This window comes from Rhinolophus hipposideros, assembly GCF_964194185.1.
Source record: "Rhinolophus hipposideros genome assembly, chromosome: 12".
Taxonomy (NCBI): domain Eukaryota; kingdom Metazoa; phylum Chordata; class Mammalia; order Chiroptera; family Rhinolophidae; genus Rhinolophus; species Rhinolophus hipposideros.
In genome coordinates this window covers 76,379,917-76,403,183 of record NC_138058.1, presented here as the reverse complement: position 1 = coordinate 76,403,183, position 23,267 = coordinate 76,379,917, and the positions used below count along the sequence as shown (strand labels likewise).

Sequence of the window (23,267 nt, the reverse complement as noted above, 5' to 3'; positions counted from 1 at the left end):
GAAACTACAAAAAAAAAGAAAATTAACGCCAGTGTCTTCGATGAACATAGGTGCAAAAATTCTCAACAAAATACTAGCAAATTGAATTCAACCAGACAATAAAAGTATTCCAGGGACACAAGGATGGTTCAGCACCTGCAAATCAATCAACTGACACAGTGCAGAACAAAATGAAGGGTGAACGACAGCGTGCATGAAGCCTTCAGCCCCTGAAAACCTGACTTATGCTGTCCTGGTCTGCACGCCCACGTGAGAGTTTGTTAGCACTAGCTTTTGCTTTCAATTTTTATACGCCAGCAATGCAAAAAGGTGAAAAAGAATGAGCGACAATTTTTTTTTAAATTAAACAATCTCCTACTATTTAATCTATAGATGAATCTTTTGTGAGTTTCTTACGGGTGAAGCTTGGGGGTACAGGAAGCCCCGTTCCCTCACAACCTGCTCTCTCCTAAGACTCCCACACTTGCAGTCTGGAAGGTCACCGGTGACTTCTTGTTGCCAAACCCAAAGGCCCTGCTTTGGGGCCTCAGTGCCCTTGCCATGTCTTCTGCATCCCGCTTTACCACGTCCCGTCCTGGAAAAACACTTGTTTTGTTTCCAGGGATTGTATAAACCCACTTTTCCTCTGATGTTTGCAGTGGTTGGTTGGGGTCTTCAGCGGTAAGTGTCCTCTTGCCTCCTGTTTGCCAACATGGGCAATGCCCAGGGGCAGCTCTAGGCTCTGGTCCTTCCCTCCACGTGCTCAGTCCTCTCCTCTGCTCTTCCTTCTTCTGCAGCTTGGCATGACCTTCGTCTGACCTCACGCCCTCTCTCCAGCATCTCCTCCCATCCCCATCCTACCACTGGCACAGAGCATGTCCTTAGCTAAATAGAGCCCCTTCCACAGTGAGTCTTCCTGCTAGACTTTCCTATTCTTCCACCTACATCTCTGCTGGCTATGTGCAATTTAAAAATAAGTAATCATTGCACTTAACTATGTCAATATTGGATTAATCAAAAATACCATTTACAGTGTGCAAGATGTCTTCAGATATATTCCCTAGTTTGATTTTTATGAAAACACTTTGAGAAGGACATGAGTGACGTTTTTGTTTCAGAAACAAAAAGGTCAGAGCCCAGAGAAGGTGCGGATTTGAGCAAGGACACAGGTGACTTAGCGATTAGCTTGGAGCATCCCCACTGCTCCCTACACTCGCACAGCAGTTCTAGCACAGGTTCCCTCGGCCCGACTGAGCCCTCTCCCAGCCCAGAGCCTAAGCTAGGGCATCTGGGATTGCCAGACAAAGACCAGAGATGATGGATTGCTGTGTCACCAGCACGTGAAAGGCGATTTCCTGCCCCATCAACTGAAACCCTCATCTCCGAGCCAGGTGTCTGCTGGGGCAATGCCCACGACTCACAGAGTTGCACGTCTCTTGACTACTTGGTGGGGTCACTGTCTCCGTCCCCCTTTCACAAAAGCAGGAATTCTGCTTCACCTGACCCCTGAGCACCTCCACCACTGCTCTCCACCGAGCTGCCCTGGGAAGCGTGGCCAGGCCTCTACCTGCACAAGTCTAGGCTGCATTTGGTGCCCCTGCTGGGAGACCAGATAAGTGGCCGGGTCGCTTTCTTCAATCCCCTTCGCCTTTCCACTGGCCCTGCACACCGGCATTTCTGTGTTGTCATTTTACTTCCTAACGTTTCCTTCTTTCTCTTTTCTTGACAGGACCCAGGAGATGCAGCGGAAAGCACGCAGGCTGTCACAGACTCTGACGCTGTCTGGGCGTCCCAGGCACGTCCCCTGGCTTGAGGGACTTCCTTTTCCTGAAGTCTGACGTGAAATCAGGAATAGTGGATGCGTTGCACGTAACGTAGAGTCCAAATAAGTGCTGGTCGTTGTTGTCACTATTACGGTCATCTTGTCACCTGTGAGAGGGAAGTGACAGAGCGCTGGGCTCCCAGTCACCTATGACTTGGGGCTCGCCTACTTCATAGCTGACGCTTCTCTGGAACTCCAGGCACAATAGCATAGATGAGATGTTTCCAGTGGCTGCTTCCCAGGACGTGTCTGAGGAGTAGCTGATCAGCCCTGAGCATCAGCACTTCTAAGAGGTGCCCCACCGGTGACAGCCCTGGGAGGAGCCGCTGGCCTGATGGTCACCTTATAGGAAGTGGAGGCCCAGAACGTCTGTCGCCTGCCCAGGGTCAGCTACGCAGCTCGTGCAAGTTACCTGGCCAATGTGTCAGCGAAGGGTCTGAGGGGCAAGTCACAGAAGATGACTTTGGCTAAATAAACTGAGGGAAAAAAGAATGAATGAATGAATGAATGAATGAATGAACGAGTGAATGAATGAATGAATGAGTGAATGACAAAATGAATGAACGAGTGAATGAATGAATGAGTGAAGACCTATAACGAGTCATCATAAATGCATGGATCCATGAAGACGTGTTGGGAGGGTACTGGGCTGACTCACAGAACTGAAGGGCAGGATTTCCAGGCCCGGGGTCTCCAAGACAGGACATTCTCATGAGGCGGTTTCTGGTCTCCTGCCATGCTTTGTGTCCGTCCCGGCTTTAATTCCCATGAGATAACCTGTGTCCAGAGGGCGGGTGGGAGCAGGCAACCCCATCCTGTGTGAACTCGGGACACGAGCCAGGACCCCGAGTTTCAAAGGCTGTCTCTCGCAGTTCTATGGTGAGAATGTACATTGAATTTGCTCAGTTTGAATGGCTCCTCTCCTCTAGATTTGCTCTTTCTTACACGGTGGGTGAGGTAGGGTGACAGAGGTGAGGGAGCTTTGGGTGACAGCTTGGCTGATGAGTTCAGGCTCAGAAAACAAGGCCCGTGTGCACTTTGTCCTGCCCACTAGCGCAGCGTCACACGGACCGTTCTCGGGGAGGGGTCTGTTCTTGTCTGTTCTTTTCCACTGAGCATCTTGACAAGCGTGTTTCCCCCCACACTGTCGCTGAAGGCGGACCCTGAGAAATGGTGCAACGTGAGCCAGACTCTGGCCAGGATGCTAATGACACCAGCTGCGCGGCTTCCAGGAGAAGACATGTCACCCACTGTGTGGCTGCTTTCAGAGGGTGTCACACTGGCACCTGTCCCAGACCCCAGGCCAAGACGAAGGAGTTGGCCACCGCAATGGGCGTTGGGCCCGTCCACCTGGAATGTCCAGGTGGAGGTGATGAGCAGGCCACCTCAGTCCCTGCCGCAGAGCAGTGCCTGTTTGCAAGGACACCTGGCCACAGCGTGCTCCTGTCCCTTGGGGCTCGGCTGCTGCACGTGGGAAGCCCCTCTGAGCCCCGAGTACAGAGCTGTGCTCGTGTGACTGTGTGATGCGTGTGTGTGTGTGTATGCACTGCTGCCGTGTGGGAGAAGCTTGGGGTGAAAGGGGATTCCAAGGTCACTCTGCAAGGACGTGCCCTTCAAGTCTCATTTAGCCAGGCCTGTTCTGCAGCCTCTTCCAGCCTGGCACAGACACACAGAGCCACATGGCGGCCACAGCTGCTGGAGAACCAAGCTACTGGCCGACCGGCGGGAGCTGGCTGCCCACTGCCTGTCTCAGGAACGCTTGGCTGTGTCTTCTGGCTGTTGATCAGCCAGGGAGAAACCTGAGCGTCATGGGAGCTGACTAACCACCTAAGTCATTTTGCATGTGCTCTTTCTGACTGGCACAGCCACTAACTGGTCCCAAGTCTGACCTGATTACAAGTAGAGGTCAGGTACCCCAAGGTCATGTACGCACATGAGCAGTTTTTGTTGCTTGGACCATTTCGACTATCTGTTCAGTTTCAAAACCAGTTACATTTGCTGAAATCTGTGTTCACTGGCCTCCAGCATTACGAGCTGCCCCTCTCTTAATGTGCTTCCTTCATACTGGGCACACATATGCTAAGGGTGTGCTGGCGTTCTGAGGAACTAACGAGCTGCCCCCGGCGTGGTTGCACCACCTCACGTCGTACCTGGTGTGCTCACCTCTGCGGCCCAGGCACTCCCTGCTGGCACTGCCGGGGCCCCGGTTAGGCGGCTTCCTGGCATCTCGGGCCTGGAAGCCCAGCCCCAGCCTGAGAGCAGTGAGGGGCAGAGGCAGACTCATGGCAGGTGCGCAGTGGAGGGAGGAGCAGGAAGAAATCACTACCACGTTGGAAAACCTTCCCTCTGACATATCAGAGTCAGAGGCCTTAGCCAAGTCTTTAAATATATTAATGAAAACAACCTAATAGCATTTATATTAATTTGATTAGCTGCTGAGCTGATGTGTCCACATTGGCGAAATCACTCGGACCAGATCATGGCCTTGGAGTGGACGCCGCTCTGAGAGACTCCGCTTGGAAGGAACCAGCCTGCTCTGTCCTGCGAGCGCAGACGCGGACGCGTGGGGCGCGGACAGCAGCGCTACCCTGACATCACAGGGCACGTCCCAGGTCGCCCTCTGTGCATTCATGCCTTCGCGGATTTCCAAAAACTGTTGCCAGCAACTCTGAAAATTAACGGATCATTGTAGCCACCCGGGTCACATGCCATTTCCCAAGTACTGACTGTCCAGGTGACAGCCTCTCTCCACATTTCCCTCTGCTGATCGTGTGAAGGACTCGGACACCGAGATAACACCCAGCACCGCTGGCAGTGGCCATGAGTGGGGTGGGGCCCTGGGGGATGGGCCCACCGGCGGCAGACGGACAGATGTCCGTGACTGTGATGAAGCACTCGTTATGCATGTGTTCTGCTTGGCGGCGGACGGCACTTCTGTCACCAGAATCGCCTTGGAAATGTCATCATCCTGGGAAGTACGCAGGACAGAGAATCACTGACCGTTGGCTGCAGGCGAGTTCAAGGCTGGCTTCTGGGTCTTTCCCCAGAGTGTTGCCCAGACTTCTGTGGATTCAAGACAGTCGTGCTGGGATTTTAGAGGGCGTTACTTTTCTTGACCCAAATCTTCCTTTTTGCACACTTCCCTTTGACCTTGACACTGCTCTGTCCCCAGAACCCCCTTCCCTGCTGAACAAGTCTTGTCCTCCCATATAACTGTCCTCACATATTTTAAAAGCAATTAGTTTTGCAAAAACAGACTCATGAATACAGAGAATATTTTGATAGTTGCCAGATGGGAGGGGTTGGAGGCAGTATGGAAAAGGGGAAGGGATTAAAAAGTACAAATTGGAAGTTACAAAATAGCCACGGGGATGTAAAGTACAGCACAGGGAATACAGTCAATGATATGGTAATAAGTATGTATAGTGCCAGGTGGGTACTAGACTAGTCAGGGGGGTCACTTCATAAGTTATACAAATGTCTGACCACTGTTCTGTACTACTGAAACTAACATAATATCATATATCATATGAAAGATACATTTTTAAAATTAAAAAATAAGATAATTAAAAAATAAGATAATTAAAACTGAAATAAAAGCAGTTCGTTTTGCCCCCACCATCCCCTGAAAAAAGCCTTTATTCTCAGGTTCCCCATTGCTCCCCACACGGTGGGCCCTGGTGGGCTCCCTGAGCTGACCCTGGCAGAGCTCCAGTGTGTGGCCATCTCCGAAGTGGGGGGACCAGAACGGGCCTGGCGACGGTGCAGTGGGCCATGCAGAGAGCAGGAGAGCCGTCTTCCCAGCTGCAGAACAGACGCTCATCGAAACAGCCCAGTGCGACTGCAGCTCTTCACTCAGGAGAGCTTGGTGGGATGGGTAGGGAGGCTGGAGGGCTGTGTGTGGAGGCCTCACCTTCTCTGATTTACGGCTCTGACATGAGGTGACCACAAACACCTCTGGTCAGCAGGGAACACAGCCCAAGACGGGTCCACACCCCACATGTTCTATCAGACGCCCTTCTGCCAGGTCGTCTCAGCTCCCAACTGCCAGGAGCAGGCGCCCCCAGATGGTCCATATTTTCCATCTATTCCCCTGCAATCTTTCCTTCTCATTCCTCCCCCGGCTGCTTCCTCCCCTCGGACAGCCGCCACCAGGGTACATGCGTACTTTCTCACGGTGCTGTTCACTGCAGGAGTCTGTTCTGTGGTTTGGGGTCCGGTGTTTTCGTGGAGCTGACGAGGGTTCTGAGTGCTGTGTGATCCCCTGCGCCCAGAGGTTTCACTGCACGAGTCTGTGCACAACACAAAGCCCCTAAACAGACCCTGCTACCTGCCTCCCGCCAAGCCCTCCCCACACAGTGGGAAAGAGGCTGGCCACGAGCAGGGCAGTGTCTGCAAATCCTTCACCCAGAGCCTAGAGTTTCCTCGGGGCCCAGGTGACCCTGGAAGAGAGTGACAGGCACAGTGATTTATGTTCCTGTTCTTCCCAGAGGAAGTTCATGGTGAGAATAATTCAGGCCATGTCACGAGCAGGCTGCGAGGACAGTGGGTATGACAGTGACACTAGCTTGTTTCCGGTGGAAGCACCGGCTGAGCCTTCCCCACCCCTCCGTTCAGCGAGGGGTGCTGGGCTTCAGCAGAGGAAGGGCATGTTTGCTAAATCTATGACACCTGAGACCCACCAGCTGACCGAACGTCACAGGTACAGCTCATCCTGAGAAGCTCCCTCATCGGCCCAGGTAGGGTTTGCAGCCGGCCACCTCCACCCAAGTGCCCAGTCTTCCCTGAGTTGCCCAAGTGGAGAGTGCCTGGGGCCACTCCCCAGATGGCTGTTTGAGTGCAGGACAGTGACGGGAGCTGGCACAGTGCTGGTCGGTTCAGACGCCCCCAGGTGAACTGTCACGGGCTGGTCTCTGAGCTCGAGCTGCTGGAAGGACAACAGCCAGCTTTCCTACCTGCACTCACGTCTCTGGGGACTTCTTCCTGCCCCCCCCCCAGGCCCACTAATGCTCTCTCCCTCTCCCTCTCCCCACCCCCTGCTACCCTCCCAGCTCTGGACAGATTTCTAAGATCCTTTACAACACACTCAAGGAAAGCGTCGCTCCACTCACTGACTGCAATTCCCAGGGCATGTCTGATACTGGCCGGTAGGGACCTCCCAGCGCCCACAGGCAGGAGGCAGAGAAGGAGAAAAGGGAAGGAGGAGACCCCAGGGTATGGAAGGTGAGGCATGTGACAGGAGCTGTGCTGGCAGGAAAGCTAGTGTCAGTGTGTCAGCTGTTAGGAGTCTGTCTGCAGTCAGAGGGCAGATATGAGCCCGTGACGTTCATAATAAATTTGGCTAAGCTCGTGACGACTGAGTGGGGGGCCAGTAATCAGCCCCAGAGCCCCTTCATTGGCCCAGAGTCCCTGCCTTGGATGGAGGGGCAGGACGACAGCACAGGCGGCCTGCGGGTGTACACAGTTCCCTGAGAGAGGTGGCTAGCCTTGGCGCACGCGTCACAGACTGCCTGACCTGGCAGAGGTGAGCGCTAGAGGAAACGCGGCTCAGGGGACTGGAGCTGTGCTTCCTGGGGTACCCATGGGGCGCAGCCCGAACACCCTCAATCGGAGCTGCAGGCTCCCACACATTTGTTCCTCGGACCATGCAGACAACCATGACAGAAACACTCTTTCTTGGGTGACAATGACTCTGTCTTTGGTGACAGTGGCTCTCTCTGATGCCTGATTTCATGTTTTAGACTTAGCTCCGGCTGTGGAAAGTGTCGTCAGGCAGACACATTTCAGGTGCTGGGAAAGCGACCTGTCCCCAACGGGCCCTCCTGCCTGCCACTGTCATGTCATGAGTGGGTGTCTGTGCCTAGAGGACGTGCCTAGAGCAGACACCCTGCATCTGCCCCCACCGTTTACACAACTGATTCAGCCACAGAGATTTCAAGCTCGTGTCCAGGAGAGCGTCATGCTGACGTGTGACACACATCCAGGTGGGTGTGGGTAGGAAGGTGCACATTTTCAAGACCACGCGGGGTTGGAGGGCAGGCTGATGCCACCACGGGGAAAATGGCAGAGCTTCAGATACAGGGTGGAGATAAGGGAGACAATGACCCAGGCTGAGCCCAGAGAGAGGCTGGAAGAAATGCTCAGAAAACAGCTCGGCCTTCAGGTCACTTAACAGGCGTCAACTCCAAAGAGAAGGGGAAGGAGGCCAACAGCTGAGAACAATTAGCAATCCTTTCAAACCCTCCCCCGTCATCACCTCTCCTGTGTGTCTGCAAGGTTTGCGTTGAGTAGGAGTAGAATTAGGTGACCTCTGAGTTCTCTCCACTTCTTGGGTCTACAGAGCTCATAATTCAGGGTCCATAGCATCCCTATGAGTCACTCATCTGAGACACCATCCCTCATTCCAACTGTCATTCGAGGGACATGATGACGATTTCAATTGTGTTTGATATAAAAGTCACCATTCTCGTGACGACACAAAGCACAAGTTTTTCTCCTGAGACAAGCTCCCCGGGAGTAGGGACAAAGCCCTCGTGCCACACTGGTCTGTCATGGCTCATGCTTCAGGTCCCAGATGGCAGCCAGCAATCCACCTCCACCCATTCCACTCACATTCTAGAAGGCAGGAAGGAGGAGGGAGGAGGAAAAGGCTGGTTCCTCTCTTTGCGAGCACTCCCATGCACCAGACACAGCTCTGCTGCCTGCATCAGCACAGACGTGGTCCGCTGGACGTAGCTCGCTGCAATACACAGGTGTTAAGGAAGGGGGTCTTTTAGCTGATGGACAATGTGTCAGCTAAAATGTTGAGGTTCTTTTTACTAAAGAAGAAATGGGAAATTGATACAGGGAAGCAACCAACTTCCTCTGCTTCGAAGAATGCTTTACATGACATGAGAGACCAGCAAACAGAGCATCAGATATATCCAACCGTCTACCTGTCATTCATCTACCATCTTTCCACCAATCCATTATCCATTCATCTATCCATCCACCTTCCTTTCATCCATCCATCCATCATCCATCCATCCATCCATCTATCCAGCTATCCTTCCATCTATCCATCACCCATCCTTCCATCCATCTTTCCACCAATCCATCATCCATTCATCCATCCATCCACCATCCTTCCTTCCATCCATCCATCATCCATCCACCATCCTTCCTTCCATCCATCATCCATTCATCTATCCAGCTATCCTTCCATCTATCCATCATCCATCCTTCCATCTATCCTTCCATCCATCTATCTACCATCCATCATCCATCCATCCATCATCCATCTATCCATCCATCCACCCAGGACAACTGCAGATCCCTCTGTACAGGTTCCTGCCCTTCCATTCCCTGTTTACCTGGACACCAGCCAGGGTTCTCACCTCTCAAGTCACCCTGTGAGGCCCCAGAGCACCTGGGAAGCCCCAGCTCCAGCCAGGTGCATATATTGTCCGTAATCCTATGTGATCCCACTTCCATCACACTGCAGGCCATGCCCCTTTCGCGGGAACCTCCCTCCACAGGCTCCCAGACCACACAGACCGGAGGGACCACCTCCTCCCTGTGCACACAGCCCAGGTGGCCCCTCCCCTGGACCCTCACTCTCTGGGCCACAGATGGAGCTGGACCCTTTTCTCTAAAACACAAATTCCAGGGCACATGCTTGCAACTCAGCTTGTAACTGAAAGTTCAATAACTGTCTTCATTGATCACTGCGGGCCCTTTGATTAGCAGGACACCACATTTTCACTTGGTGGCCAAATTTCAATGTCAGTTTTTTTTATCCCCCTGACTTTGCTCTTTCCCAGACTGAAAACTCACTGAATTCTCCCAGCACAGCATGCTGACCCAGAGGGGGGCTCCCATCCCCCCAGCCCTGTGGATTTCAGGGGCATAGCTCCTAAGGGGGAGGGGAGCTCCTGGTCCCACACCAGCCCAGGCCACTGAAGGCTTGTGGGGACCTTTGCCCTCTAGGCTGCTCGTCCTGAGCTAAGGAGCTGCACACGTGCCCGCAGCCAGCTCCCTGACGGCCGACCCCACGCATCCATCACCAATGTCCTCCGCATCACCTGGCCCCACGGGGAAGAGCGGGAATCCATCCAGCCTCACCCTGAGAGCCTCTGTCCCAAAGGGCAGAGTGTAGTCCCCACAGAACAAGATGACAGTGGAGTCACCACATCACCACTCACTGAGAACTTTCCAGAACTTTGGAGGGTCTAGGGAGTCCCTGGGAAAGATGGGCAGTGCCTCCAATGAGGACACAACCCCAGAGGGTCCCCCCTCTGCAGGGGTCATGACCCCAAAACACTGTGTCCAGTGGGGCCTCCTGTCCCACCCGGGCTACTTCAGGCTGTGGTCAGGAGTCTGTTGTGACTTCTGTCCTTTGTCCGCTGGCCTTGGTACCTTCTGGATGTGAACAGCCTTGGAGCCTGGAGTTCGCAAGGGCTCAGCTATAAGCTCACAGGGACACGGGGCCCAGGCAGGCCCTGCCCTCACTCCTTGTTTGTCGGGCCTCCTATGGTGCCTGGGACCCCAGTGGTAGACAAACAGTGTTAACACGCTGGACGGGACCCAGGTACCATCCAGTTAACGGTTGTCTTTGGGTCACAGAGGCATGCAAATTTCTGCTTCTTGGAGTCTGAATACAAAAGACAGTAACACCTCTTGTCAGAAGTGATATTTCTGTGTCTCCAAGGCAACTCAACACCTTTCCTCCTAGGGAAAAAAATGTCTATGAGGAAGATTTTATGGGGCTGTTCAGCTACCTCCGCAAGACAGCCAGGGGCCCTGAGGCTTCCCCGGCAACCAGGAAAGGGACAGGCGCCAAGGACACATGCAGACACGTGAGGGTCTGCACGTGGCCAGACTGCTGCACGTGTTGTCGAGGATGTTGAGCTACTAAGCAAGTGGGTTCAGATGTGGATTGGGGTGGCAGTGGAGATGGGGCCAGACTCGGAGTTCCACACATACTAGTAGCCTGCCTCTGCCGCCTTGGGGCTCGTCCCCACACGCCCCAGACGGTCGTCCACGCAGCGGGTGTGACAACAACCCCTCTCCAGGTTGAAGTGTGTGAGTACACGTTAGTGGTTCAGGACTGTACCGGCCTCTAGGAAGTGCCTGCTAAGTGTCACTGCCGGCTGCGGCTGCTGTGAGGGCCCCACGGAAGAGGTGGCGTCCCCATGGGGCGTCTCCACTGACTGGGCCCAGCCTTGTGCATGCAGTGGTCACCCCGGGAGGGAGCCTGGGTCCACCTGAATGGGAGGTGGTGAAGCCAGCAGAGAAGGCGGCCAAATGCCTGCATCCCCTTCTGCCAGGCAAGGTCTGGGAGCGGTCGCTGGCACGCTCCACGGCGGTGTCCCTCGCCAAATGCCCACATGGCGACCCTGGACGGAAGCTGAGTGAACGGAAGTTAACGCCAGTCTCCTGTGTGATCTTATGGAGTCCGGAAACAGCCATACTCCTCAGCGATTGCTATCTTGACATAATCGAGGTGTCGTGGGTTGAACTGTGTTCCACAACAGAATATGTCAAGTCCTAAGCCTGGTACCTGTGGGTGTGACCTTATTGGGAAGCAGGGTCTCTGTAGATGTCCCAAGTTAAGCTAAAGTCACACCGGATGTGGGTAGGCTCTATTCCAACGTGTCTTTATAAGATGAGGGAAATCTGGACAGACATACACACAGAAAAGAATGCTGTGTGGAGACACGGAGACGTCATGTGATGACGGAAGCAGGGGAGGCAGGGGAAGGGATGACGGGGCCACAGACCATGGCAGGCAGGGACAGCCAGGGGCCGCCAGCAGCTGGAGAGGCAGGGTACGTCCTCTGTTGGAGCCTTCTGAGGGAGCGCAGCCCTGGAACACCTCGATGTCGGGCTCCAAAATCGGAATAAATGCAGCCTGAGCCCGGGGTGTGGGAACCTTCACAGCAGCCCCTGGAGGTTTGCGGGGAGGAGGAGTGGCGCCATGATGCGGTGACACTCAGCGTCCAGGACGAGTCCTCCCCGTGCCTGCGGGCTGCGCTCTTCCCTCCTCACCCCCGCCACACACAGCAGCCTCACTTATTTGCTATCCATTAATCCCATGTTAATGTAAATAGTTATATCTAACAAATGTATACAGATCAGCTCCCAACCGAAGCGAAATAAAACAGCTGACAAATTAATGCAAACGTCCCAAGACATGCAGGAATAGTGCCTATAGTATCGCAAGCCACTACCATGAAAAAGACAAAAGTGATGAGGATTAGAACCGCCCGTCTTTATTTTAGGGTGTCCCAGAAAGAAAGGGGCTGGGGACACAAGGGACAACCAGGAGCCGGCGGTGATCTGCTTGCTCACAGCCAGTTTTGCCTTTTCCCATAGAAAAGACAGAACAGTAACGGAAATATACACACGTGCTGGCCAGATCCAGAACACGGGCTTGACGTACGGCCAGCCAAGAGTCACAAATGTCATTAACACTAGTGGAAGCAGGAAAAGTGAACAGACGGTATTTTGAAGACACGCGCCGCGGCAGCCGGTAATGCACGCTTGTCACAGAAGTCGCCATCCCTACGGGTGGTGAAGCGCTCGTCTCGCGCTCTGCATCCACGCGATCGGAGTGTCTGCAGGAAGGCCGCACAGCAGGGTCCACACCGCAGGCCTGAAATCAGTGTCCCCGGGACGCCGCACAGCGGCCACGGCATGGCCAGCAATCGCCGTCCAAACGTGCGCGTTCCAGGCGGGGAACCGTTGCTTTTGCCTCCGTAGCTGTAATCTGCTCTTCCCCCGAACGTGCCGATCCATCGTGGTTCTGCACTATCTCACTGAGATCATGAGAAAGCCGTTCATGTTCTTCTCTCCCACAAGATTCAAAGCCTAATTTCTCAGATCCAAAGGCACCATTTTTTTTTTAATGCCCAAGCAGGAAGCCAGAGACACCGGTGTGTGTGATCAGCGTTACCTCCAACGTGGACCAGTCGAGGCCAGACCCATTCAGCTATCCCTCTCGTGGAGTATCCTGATGGATAACTTGTCTTAACAATTAGGAAATAACCATATTTTAAACAGCCAGCCCCTAAACTGCAGTATGTACATGTACACATACTAATCACTGGTTTTTAAAAATAAATTTGTATTTCAAGTTCAATGTTCCAAACACTAAAACATTTCCTTTTACAGCTCTAAGAAAACCTGAGAAGTTGTGGGGTTTCTCCATATTACAGAAATGTGAACAAAACACACACACGTACATATGTGCACACACAAGCACATGCATGTGTGCACACGGGTGCTCATGTACACATATGCAAATGTGTACATACACGTGTGCACACACACATATGCATGCACACACATGCCATTCTGATCTGGGTCAGCCTGCTGCTGGGCATCCGTGTCACGTCATGTCCCCCTCCGGCCACCACAGCCCGACTCTGTCACTTGTACCACCGGTCCCTCAGTCTTCATGCTCAGCCCCTTCTGACCCATCCTGAGAGCCAGAAGGATCTTTCTGAAATTAAAATCTGCACGCCCTTGACACACAAATATAACTGAAATGTGCCATAGATTTAAACATGAAACCATGAAACTTTCAGAGGAAAACACAAGAGAAAATCCTTATGACCAAAGATGACTTCCTGAAGATGACACCCAGAGCATGAGCCACAGGAGAAAAACTAGATTAAACTTGCAAATGAAAACTAAGAACATTTTGTCTGCAAAAGACCCTGCTCAGCACAGACTAAGACAAGCTATGCACTTGAAGGAAATATTTGCTATTCACAAATCCAACAAACGACTTGCACTCAGACTAGATAAAGAATTCCCAAAACTGAGCAGAAAGAAACAACCAATTAGACACATCAGTAGGAGATCAATGCAATGGGCAAAACACTTGAACAGACACTTCTCCAAAGAGAAGCCGTATGAAAAGATGGTCAACATCCCAGCTACTAAGCCAACGCCAATGAAAACATGATGAAATTCACCACGTACCTGTCAGAATGGCGACAATGACAGCTCTGGGTAAGGACAAGTGCTGGCGTGAATGCGGGGCGGCCATTCCTCCTGCACCACTGGTGGGAGTGCAGATGGCGCAGCCGCAGGAGACAGCGGCGGGTTCTTGTAACGCTGAGCACACACCCACCATGTGAGCCAGAAGCTCCTCCTGAGCTCACCACCTAGAGAAAGAAAAGCGGCAGTTGACACGGAGACTGGGAATGGGCGTTTCTGTAGCTGTGGTTATAATCGCCGAAACCTGGGGAGACAAACAACTGTCCCCCAACAGGTAAGGGGACACTCGTGCGCTGGAGGCCTCCTTGGGTGGGTCCGGAGGGCGTTTGGCTGGTGAACGCCAGTCTCACAGGGTCGCATACTGTCTGCTTCCACTCGTCTAATGTTGCCAAAGTGACCAAGCGATGGAGAGCGGTCTGTGGTTGTCGGGGGCACAAGTCGTGAGGCTGAGGACGGTCCGTGCGACTGCCACCCAGATGCACATGGTTGACAAGAGGCCAGAGCAACATGACAAAGAAGGTGGTGAAGTCTGAGTGGTCTGCAGGTCCGAGCACTGGACCAATGTCATTTTCCGGGCTTGTGAGATGTCCTCAGGGTGGGAGCCGGCCAGGAGCCCCCAGAGGCTCTGAGCTGTCTGACATCTCCTGTGCGACCCCTGACATTATTCCAAGTAAAACGTTTTTATAAATTCTTATTAGATCAGCTCTCTGATGAAATGCTTTAAGGACATCGCTTTGTCCTCAGTGGAAAGAGCCAGGTCCCTTGCACAGCACGGGGAGTCCCACAGCCCCGCCCGCTGACGCTCAGGCCTCCACACTGTCCCCGTCTGCCTTGTGGCCTCTAGGGAGCTTTCCAGACTCTTCCCCGAGGACTGCTGAGCCCGGCGCCCTTCCTCTGCCCCTTTGCAGCCCCGGCCTGTGTGCATGGGCACTGCTGTGTGTGACAGGGCTGCTGTGCCCTGGGACCGTCGGTGTGACGGTGCACGCACGGGGAAAGGGACAGGCACAGAGTGGACTGTCAGCAAACACACAGTGAATGCGTGTGTGACAGAGTGCACTGTAATGTGTGTGGAATGAGCCAACCGGCCAGAACAACGCCCACAGACACACAGGCCACGAGAAGGAAGCGTGGCTTCGAGGCTGCTCCCTCGGGCAGGATGGGTGGGGACGCAGTGGCGGCTTCTCACAGGAGCTTAGGGCGCCGGCTGCCTCCTCCGGCTCCTGGCCGCTAGCCTTTCCCAAAACCCACGAGCCTCTGCTCCCTGCAGAGCCCCACTCACAGCACAGAAATGCAAGCAGGAATGGGACACGGACCCTACTGAAGAAATACTCCATCTAGTAAACGGATATTTAGGGAGGTCACTGGCACACAGTCCTAAACTGGTTGTTTGCGACAAATAAGCCTCAGCCGAGGTGTGGAGGGGCCTCGCGGCACGGCTGGCCTGGAGCCACACCTGGGAGACACTGTCCTAAGCCAGCTCTGAGTGTCTGAGCCAGTCCCACCCGCTCATTCTTTCAAAACTTGAAAATATCCCACTTGCTTATTTCAGAATCACTGAAAGCATAAATATCTAGGAAAGTTGATTAAAATTGCATTTTACTATTAAAAATATGTATGAAACACTAAAGTAGTGTAATATTTGATATTATTGTAAGAAGATACTTGGGGCATCTTTTACCTTTCAAAGTCCATTATCAACCTAAACAAGTAAAGAATGTAAAAGTGAGAGGGGAGCAAGCAGCAGTAGAACACTTGCAGCCGGGAGGGTCCAGCTGTGCCCAGAGTGAGTGGGGACGTTCGACATGGCTTGTGCACATACCCCCACTGTGCTCCGAGCCACGGTGGCCCTCTGGTCCCCAGCCCCGCTGCTCTGTGCATGCACCTGGGAGCTCCACCCAAAGCTGAGGACTCGCCCACCTGCAATGGGCTGGGCTGGGACCCGGGCTCTTCAAAGCTCCCGCCAGCCCCCGTGGACAGAACGAATGGGGACTGCTGAGTTAGGCACACTGGCCTGCTGTGCCCACCCCCTCGCGGGAAAACCCACGTTCACTGCCACATAAGCACTCCTCCTCCCTAAACACAGTAAGGCACAGATGAGCCTCAGACCAGGATTTCTGCTTTGAACACGAGCCCTGTGCCGTGTTCTCACAGGCAGAGCGCCAGTTCTCAGAGGGAGACCAGGAAGGAGGGAGAGGGATAAGACCCACTGGCCTCAAGTCCACAGCTGATGTTCTTCCTGCTTAAGTTGTGCGACCAAAGCTGAACTGGTTTCCCGTTTGCATGAACGGGACCTTTGCCATTTAGCCCGCACTTTTCAGTTCGATCCAACTACGAGCATTCTGCCTTCATTTCAATTTCCTGGTGCACGTTTTGGAATCCTTTACACCTAAAATTATTTTGCTAGGAAGAGGGAAGGAAGAAAGAGGAAAGAGGAGTTGCCAAAGTTTGAAGAAACGTCAGGTTTGGGAAGCCCCCAGGCAGCCGGAGAGATTGGTTCAGATGATGAAATGGCAGCTCAGGTCACCAGCTATGGTGGAATGTCCCAAAGCCATGGCCACAAGCTGTGCAGGGAAGGAGACAGCTACCATCATTTGGAGTCTGCACATGGGGCCGCCTCCCTAAGGACAGCTGACTACGGTGGAAGGGACAAGGCGAGGGCTTCCAGGAGGAGGCGGACACTGCGTGGCCTCGCTGAGCTCAGGGGAGCCCACATCGCATCCTGTCCACCTGACCTGTGACCCTCCTCCAGCTCTCTCCAGCGGACCTTGTCCTCCTCCCGGTGACACAGGACGATGCCTTTGAATAGAACGGACGTCCCATGGAGGACGAGGGCAGAGCGTGGGGATACGACAAGAGTCACTCAGCAAATACCACCGCCTGCCACGTGCGGTGCTACTTAAAGGCACGGGCACGACTGAGACGCACCAACGCACCGGCTTCTCTGCCGACTCAGCGGGCGGAGGGGTTCGGGTCCGCTGGGTGGGACGCTGTCCGAACGCTCACTGGCGTCCACTAGAAGAGGCGTGCTCAGAAAGTCCCACACTGGACTGCGAGCAATAGATGCGTGAGAAGGTGGAGCAGGGCTAACGCTCGGAGGCTGGCGCTCTGGTGGGCGTGCCGGGACCTCGGGCAGGTGGCAGGAGGCAGGAGGCCGGCACTCCCAGGCTGTGCATGAGCTGTGCCACCAGCCATCTGCAGAAGGGCCCCCTTTGTTCCCTGGTGTCGTTACACTTTACACTAGTTTCATCTGCATAAAATCAGGTGCATTGGACTTGACATCAGATGGTCAGTCGACCTTTGGGATTTCTGTCTACACACATGCATGCACATACGTGAACTGCTGCATTCACACGTGTGGCTATGACGAACTGTACATGGGAGTGACCTCATTCTTCGTTGGCGTCCGACAACACACTGGCAGCCAGAGTTTCTGCCCAGGGTTAGCTGTGCGTAATGAGGGATGTGACCCAGTTTCCTCCTTTTGGTTTAAGGTATCAGTTGCAGTTTTTTCATAACCACAGATTAACAACCACAATCAGCGTTTACCTTGCTACCACCATGTAGACATTTAGTCCTAAGCCATCTGCCCCTCTCAGACCTCACGGTCTGGAAATGTGTTCTCACAGACACAGATCTAGTTTCAGGGTGAAAATGGACACGCGGAAGAGGGGGGTGTCTCCTGCAGGAGGAGGCGGCGGAGAACTTGCCCTGGGCCTTCCGGTCAGGCATTTACCGACGAGAGCGTATACTGTCCCCTGCCTCCCCTCCCAGCCTCCCCTCTCCTGGACCCTCAGGCGGTGAGGCTGACAGAAGCCCCGCATAGCAAAGCTGTGGACTTCTTAGCCCCCTACGTGTGTCCTCACCTTCTGTTTGGTCCTTGTGTGTGGACACCAGTACGCGCGTGTGACTGTGCCGACGCATGCTGCACTCTTTCCTCTTTGTAGCTCCTAATATTTCGCAGTACTGGCCACTGATGCTAAGCTTCACATAGTCTTCCTCTAAATATCTGCTGGTCTGCTGAGCTAAGTCCGTCACGCGCTTGGTGACGCCTAAATAGATGAAACACAACCTCTAGTGCCACGGTCCTTCACACTTTTCACATGCAGCTCTCGGCTCTGGGCTCCTTCAGTGGAAACAGGGTTCTGATGTGCTTGGAGAACTAGTGACAACGCTCGCACAGAGCCTGGCCGTGCGGCCTGCACACTCCGCGTCTCCATGACCTGTCTTCCAGAACTGGCTGACCTCATCTCAGGGACACGCGCTCCTGGCTGCTTCTTCCTGGCTGCTAGAAGCCTAACCACCTGACTTGATGTGGTGTCTTTCCAGAAGGAGAGAAGAGAAATGCAGAACGCAGACACTCAGCTCGACCTTCCCTTTCAGCTCAAAGCCGCTCAGGAGATCCCTGCTTGACCTTGGGATCGTGGATGACAGACAGCGGCTAAGGGGAGCCTGTGGTGACACAGTGAGGATGACAAGAGGGCGCAGCTGAGGCAGAGCAGCACAGCAGCCAGTGCAAAGAAAGCACCTGTACAATGTTCAATGTCATGTGTGTGCACACGTGTGCACACATGTGTGAATACACTTACACAAGAAAGCAACCTCCAGCTTCATATGACCTGAAGTCACCTCCCAACCATGTGAAATGGAGCAAACAGGCCGCTGAGCGCCAGCTGTTCGAGGACGAGCTAAGGTGATGACCAGGACAGCACCTGTCACAGGTAATGCCAGCGTAGGGTCAACAATGCACTTTATATTCCTGTATTTCTTCATTTAAAAAAGTCAGCACATGGAGGATGCATTGTTGTCTGGACATCATCTGAGTGCCGGAGATTTGATTTTCAAAGGCACCAGAAGCAATTTTGTACCAAAGGACCCAGGATCACCTTGGGGTCCGCCATCACCACCGGTTCAGACAGGAGGGCGTCGTGGCCACACCTACTGGGCCCAGGTCAGGGAGAGGCTCTTGAGCCACAGAGACACCTGTGTTGTCCTTTCAGGACTGTGGGCTCTGGGCTCCATGGCTGCCCCTTCTGGAGACGACCGTACCCCAGCTCCCCACAGGTGAGCTGCCAGCAAGGCAGCCAGCAAGGTCCCGGGAGGGCTCGTCCTCCTTGACAGTCAAGACCTCCATCAGGACGAGGCTCTGACTGAATGTGACCTCATGCCTGCCAGGAGGGGCTGAGAACAAGTTCCCTGCACACCAGCAGTCCCAGGACCCTCAAGGGGGCCCTGGCCAGGAGGTGAGTGACTCTCGCAAGGGGACCGGAATTCATGTTGTAATTTTGTGGATACAGTGTAGGCAGCGGGTTTCCCTGCTGGTCCCAGAGTCACACTCCAGCGTTCGGTCCTGTTCTGTGTCCACGGCTCTGGCCCCCACCCCCTGCGTGTCTCTGGCACATGCACTGTCCCCGAGGCCCATCCATGCTGGTAAAGTGTGTCTCCTTAGTGTTTCTCTTTCTGTGGGAATGGGAATGGGTCAAGGTAAGTTGGCCTCAGCAGGTTTCGTTTGGACTTCCTAACTCTTACACAGATAAATTTCTATCCCTAATAGAGATGTGTGCATTGCATTGCTTTAATAATTGAGCTCTGAGATGATTTATAGTAGCATGTTAATTATGAATACATACATTACCATTTTTATAGCCTACTTGGATATGGGTCAGCAAAGAATCAACCGTTGCCCTATTGTTTCCATTTATCACTTATGCTCAGTCCCACATATTTGTAAAACAGAAGCTCAGTTCCAAACAGCAAGGATTAACCCAACCGTTTCTCAAAGTCCCTTTGATTCCATCACACGCACAGAATGTCAAGCTTCCATTTAAAAACTGAGTCTGGCTAACAACCCTTGACAGGGCCTTGCCCGATTTCCCTCCAAAATGCAGTGAAAACACAGGAAAAAGTGAAGAGCCACACATATGCTGCACATGAAGCTTTACAGTCTCCTACTTCCATAGACTGAGAGGGATTGTGAATCACTGGAGGGTCGCTGGACATTTACCGAAAGAAAGAGAAGACTTCAGACACTGACAGCGCCATCTTACCTCCTGTCCTGTCTCCGGCACCTCCTTGCTCCCACCTCACTCCGTCCCCAGGGCCGTTCTGTCCCCCACCCCTCCCGCTCCTGCAAAGCGACATTCAGTGGTCCTCTTACAGACAGCCGTCCTGGACCTCCCACCACCGGCAGCGACCCCACCTTCCTCTGAGCTCCGGGTCCGTCCACGCTCGTCCCCTTCAGTGCCTCCCGCTGTCCCTTACGTGTACTCAGACGTGATGTCCCACCCCAGCAGGAGCTGTGGACAGAGCCTTTGACACAGCACACCTGCTGTGAATCCTGGCTACACACCTCCTCCAGCGTGAGGCTTCATCCTCAGTGGACCATCTGCATAACGGGGTAATGGCAGCTGACACAGGACAACCACAGGGATCAGAGATAAATACGGGAAGACGCAGCACAACGTTTGGAAAACGACAGGTACTAATGAGAGGTGTGTTGAAAGAAGTTACGTTGAAAAGAAAACCAAACCCTGGGCATGCTGACCCCTCCCGCTCTCCCAGGGGTTCTTGGATCTTTTGGTGTTGGTTTGGGTGACGGATGAAGCCATCTGGGAATGCCAGAGATGGAAAGGGGATGTGATGGCCGTGTGGGTTGGGGACGTGCAAAAGATGGGTGACACTGGGGGTGATGAGAGGAGAGTTCTAGGGGTTTGGAGGGAGGTAATGGGCTCAGAGATGCTGCTTTCCTGCCACACCTCTCTCTCTCCCTCTCTCTCCCTCTCTCCCTCCCTCCCTCCACCTTCCCCCCCCCCCCCCGCACCCCCCCCAGCAGCACCCCTTCTTGAGCTTCCCTGCATCTGGCGTCACACTGTGACCTTCTCCTCAGCCAGGGCAGCTGCTCCAATGTGAGGCAAAGCATTCAACAAGAAAGAAAATCTGAAGGAGCCTGGTCCTGGGCGTGGAGAGGAGTCCTGGAGAACAGTGGGGGCCGCGCGTGGCGCAGGGAGTGGCCGGCTGGGCCACAGAGGCAGGAGCAGGAGTCCCAGCAGAGCCACACCCTGCAGGGAGCTGGGTGACAGACCCCCAAGCCATGTGCCCGCGCCACCCTCTGGCCCCTCCCACTCTGCCTCTCTCATATCTGCTCTTATGGCCCAAACCTCCAGCGGTTTATCCGGGAGTTTGTGGGGATCCAGTCTAACGGTTAGCACCTTGTACGACACACGGATTTCTGTGTGAATTCCAGCCCCTTGTCCAGGGGTTTCCCCTCGGGGTGCACGAGGCGGCCTCCTCCGGAGGGTCACACGTGTGTCTGTCCTGGGGGAAGCAGCTGCAGGCCTTGCTCCTGGTGGCAGAGCGCAGCCGCAGTTTACGTTTCCAGTAAAAGCAAAGGGCTCCCGTGTCTCTACCTCTGACACGTGTGTGAGTGTGCGTGAGTGTGTGTGTATGAGTGCATCTGTGTGTACTGAACAAGCATAACTTACGTCATAATTCACTGGACTTCCTTCCATGACCTATCTTTGTCCCTTTGAGAGTTGGCTGATGAGAAAAACCCTCCTTTCTCCTAGAGGAAAACTAGAGGCCCGTGGTTCTTTCCTCACTTTTAGGTGACAGACCAAGAGAGGGTCGCTGTCATCACAGAGTCTAAACTGAGTAGTGGGGACGTGGCGAGCACGTTCGCCTCAACACCGCACCCCTGGCTGCTCCCACGGCTGGGCCTGGAGTACAAGGGCCCGTCAGCTTCTCCAGTCCTCTGTCTGTGCGTCCCTGCCCCCACACCCAGTGCCAGCTGTCTGGCAACCCCGGCGAAGTTGGCACAGGGAGAAGCAGGACTGAGAAAGAAGGAAACCATCATGATGGTGCACGCGCTGTCATAGCAGGCTTCTGACTCTTTGGCTTGAAATGGATTCTTCCTCCAGGGAACACTTTTGAGCAGTTTGTGGAATCACGCTTTGCTGGGATGTCTGTCCTGCTGCTCCTGCTGCCTGGGAGATGAATCTCTACCCTGGGAGATGCTCTGGCTCCCCGCTGAGACCCTAGGAAGCTGGAGACCGCCTGCAGCCCTTGGTGCGGGGTCCCTCTGTCCTCCAGGCCGACCTTCCGGAGACATCCATTGACTCCCCCATATCAGCTCTCCCTCGCCCCCAGCTACATTCTAACTCAATTCTTTGCTGCTGTTGGGTTTTTTTTCAAAGAGGGCACAGCTCACAGTGGCCCCTGCGGGGAACAGGGATCGAACCGGCAACCTTGGTGTTATCAGCACCACCTCCAACAACTGAGCTAACCGTCTGTCCCCTAAACTCAGTTCTTATGGTGATAAACTCTCGGAGTGAGTAAGCCCTTCCCCACACAGCTGCGGAGCTCAGCAGCCAGAGGCAGGCACCAGCAGAGCCCTCTCTCCACTGCAGGGGGCACAATCCAAGCTCCCCTCGAAGCCGCCTCTCATTTGCTCACACCTGGGCCTCTCCCCCAGCCCAGCGCTCTGTACTCAGTCAGAGGCAGCGCCTGACTGCAGGGGCCTTTGGAGCGATCTGCTTCGTTAAGTCCACTAACAGGCCCCTCTTGGGTCAGACGTCAACTATCTTCTAGCTATGGCACGGGGCTTCTGTGACAAGGGGGACGGGACAACGACACTGTAAGTCTCTACTTCACACACCGGCACGGGCACCCCTGACATGCATTAACATAATATATCGCGTATGTAGTAGCAACCTGCCAAGGTGGTTCCTTATCTCCACTCACATATGAAGAGCCTCAGACTGCAGACGTCAGGTAACGTGCCCAGTCTACAGGGCACAGAGCAGAGAGTCAGTCCCAAGAAACCTGACCCCTTGGCTCTCTTTTGCGCGAGCATGGCCACTGCCTGGAGGGCTCAGTGACATCCAGAGGGCTGGGCCCCACCCCTGCCCACAATGTCTGATCAGCTCGTCTAGGGCGGGGCCCAAGAACCTGCATTTTAGCAAGTTTCCAGGTGCCTCAGCTGCTGGTCTGAAGAACTTAGAGAACCACGGCCTTGGGCTGACCCACATTCCCTGGATGGCCCCTTTCCTCTCCTCCCAGCCTGCTTTGTGTTGGGCACTGAGATTTTCAGATCCAGGTGCCAGTCTGTATAGGGCCCTCAGGGAGACCGGCTGGGCAGGCCTGCCGGAACAAGACCGCTGTGGGGCCAGGTGCTTTTGGTGGCACAGCTGACTGAAGGCAGCTCATTACTCTGTGTGACGACGAGGGGCTCGTTAAGGTTTTCTCAAGAGGGGAGGGGAGCTTAGAATTGTGGTTTAAAAAGTCCTGGTGGAGACAGGGCACCTGGTTTACCCACACAAGGGCTTACTGCAAAGGACACACCCTGGGCCAAACGTTTTCCCAGGTTTGCAAGGTGACAATAATCCATGCAACTTCATTCAATCCAATGCCCACGTCACCAGACCGGAAACCACACACACAGACACTGCAGACTCCTGTCTCCTGCATTTGCCCAACGGCTGGT

General features: G+C 54.0%; 1 long non-coding RNA gene across 1 annotated transcript in view; it reads right to left on the bottom strand.

The window, feature by feature from the left end:
* Nucleotides 1-13,917, bottom strand: part of LOC308505547 — a 110,629-nt gene extending 96,712 nt beyond the window's left edge. Inside the window, exon 1 of the long non-coding RNA XR_013994579.1 lies at nucleotides 13,772-13,917. This is a non-coding gene — a long non-coding RNA (uncharacterized lncRNA). The remainder of the gene's footprint in view (nucleotides 1-13,771) is intronic.
* Nucleotides 13,918-23,267: the final 9,350 nt, after the last annotated feature.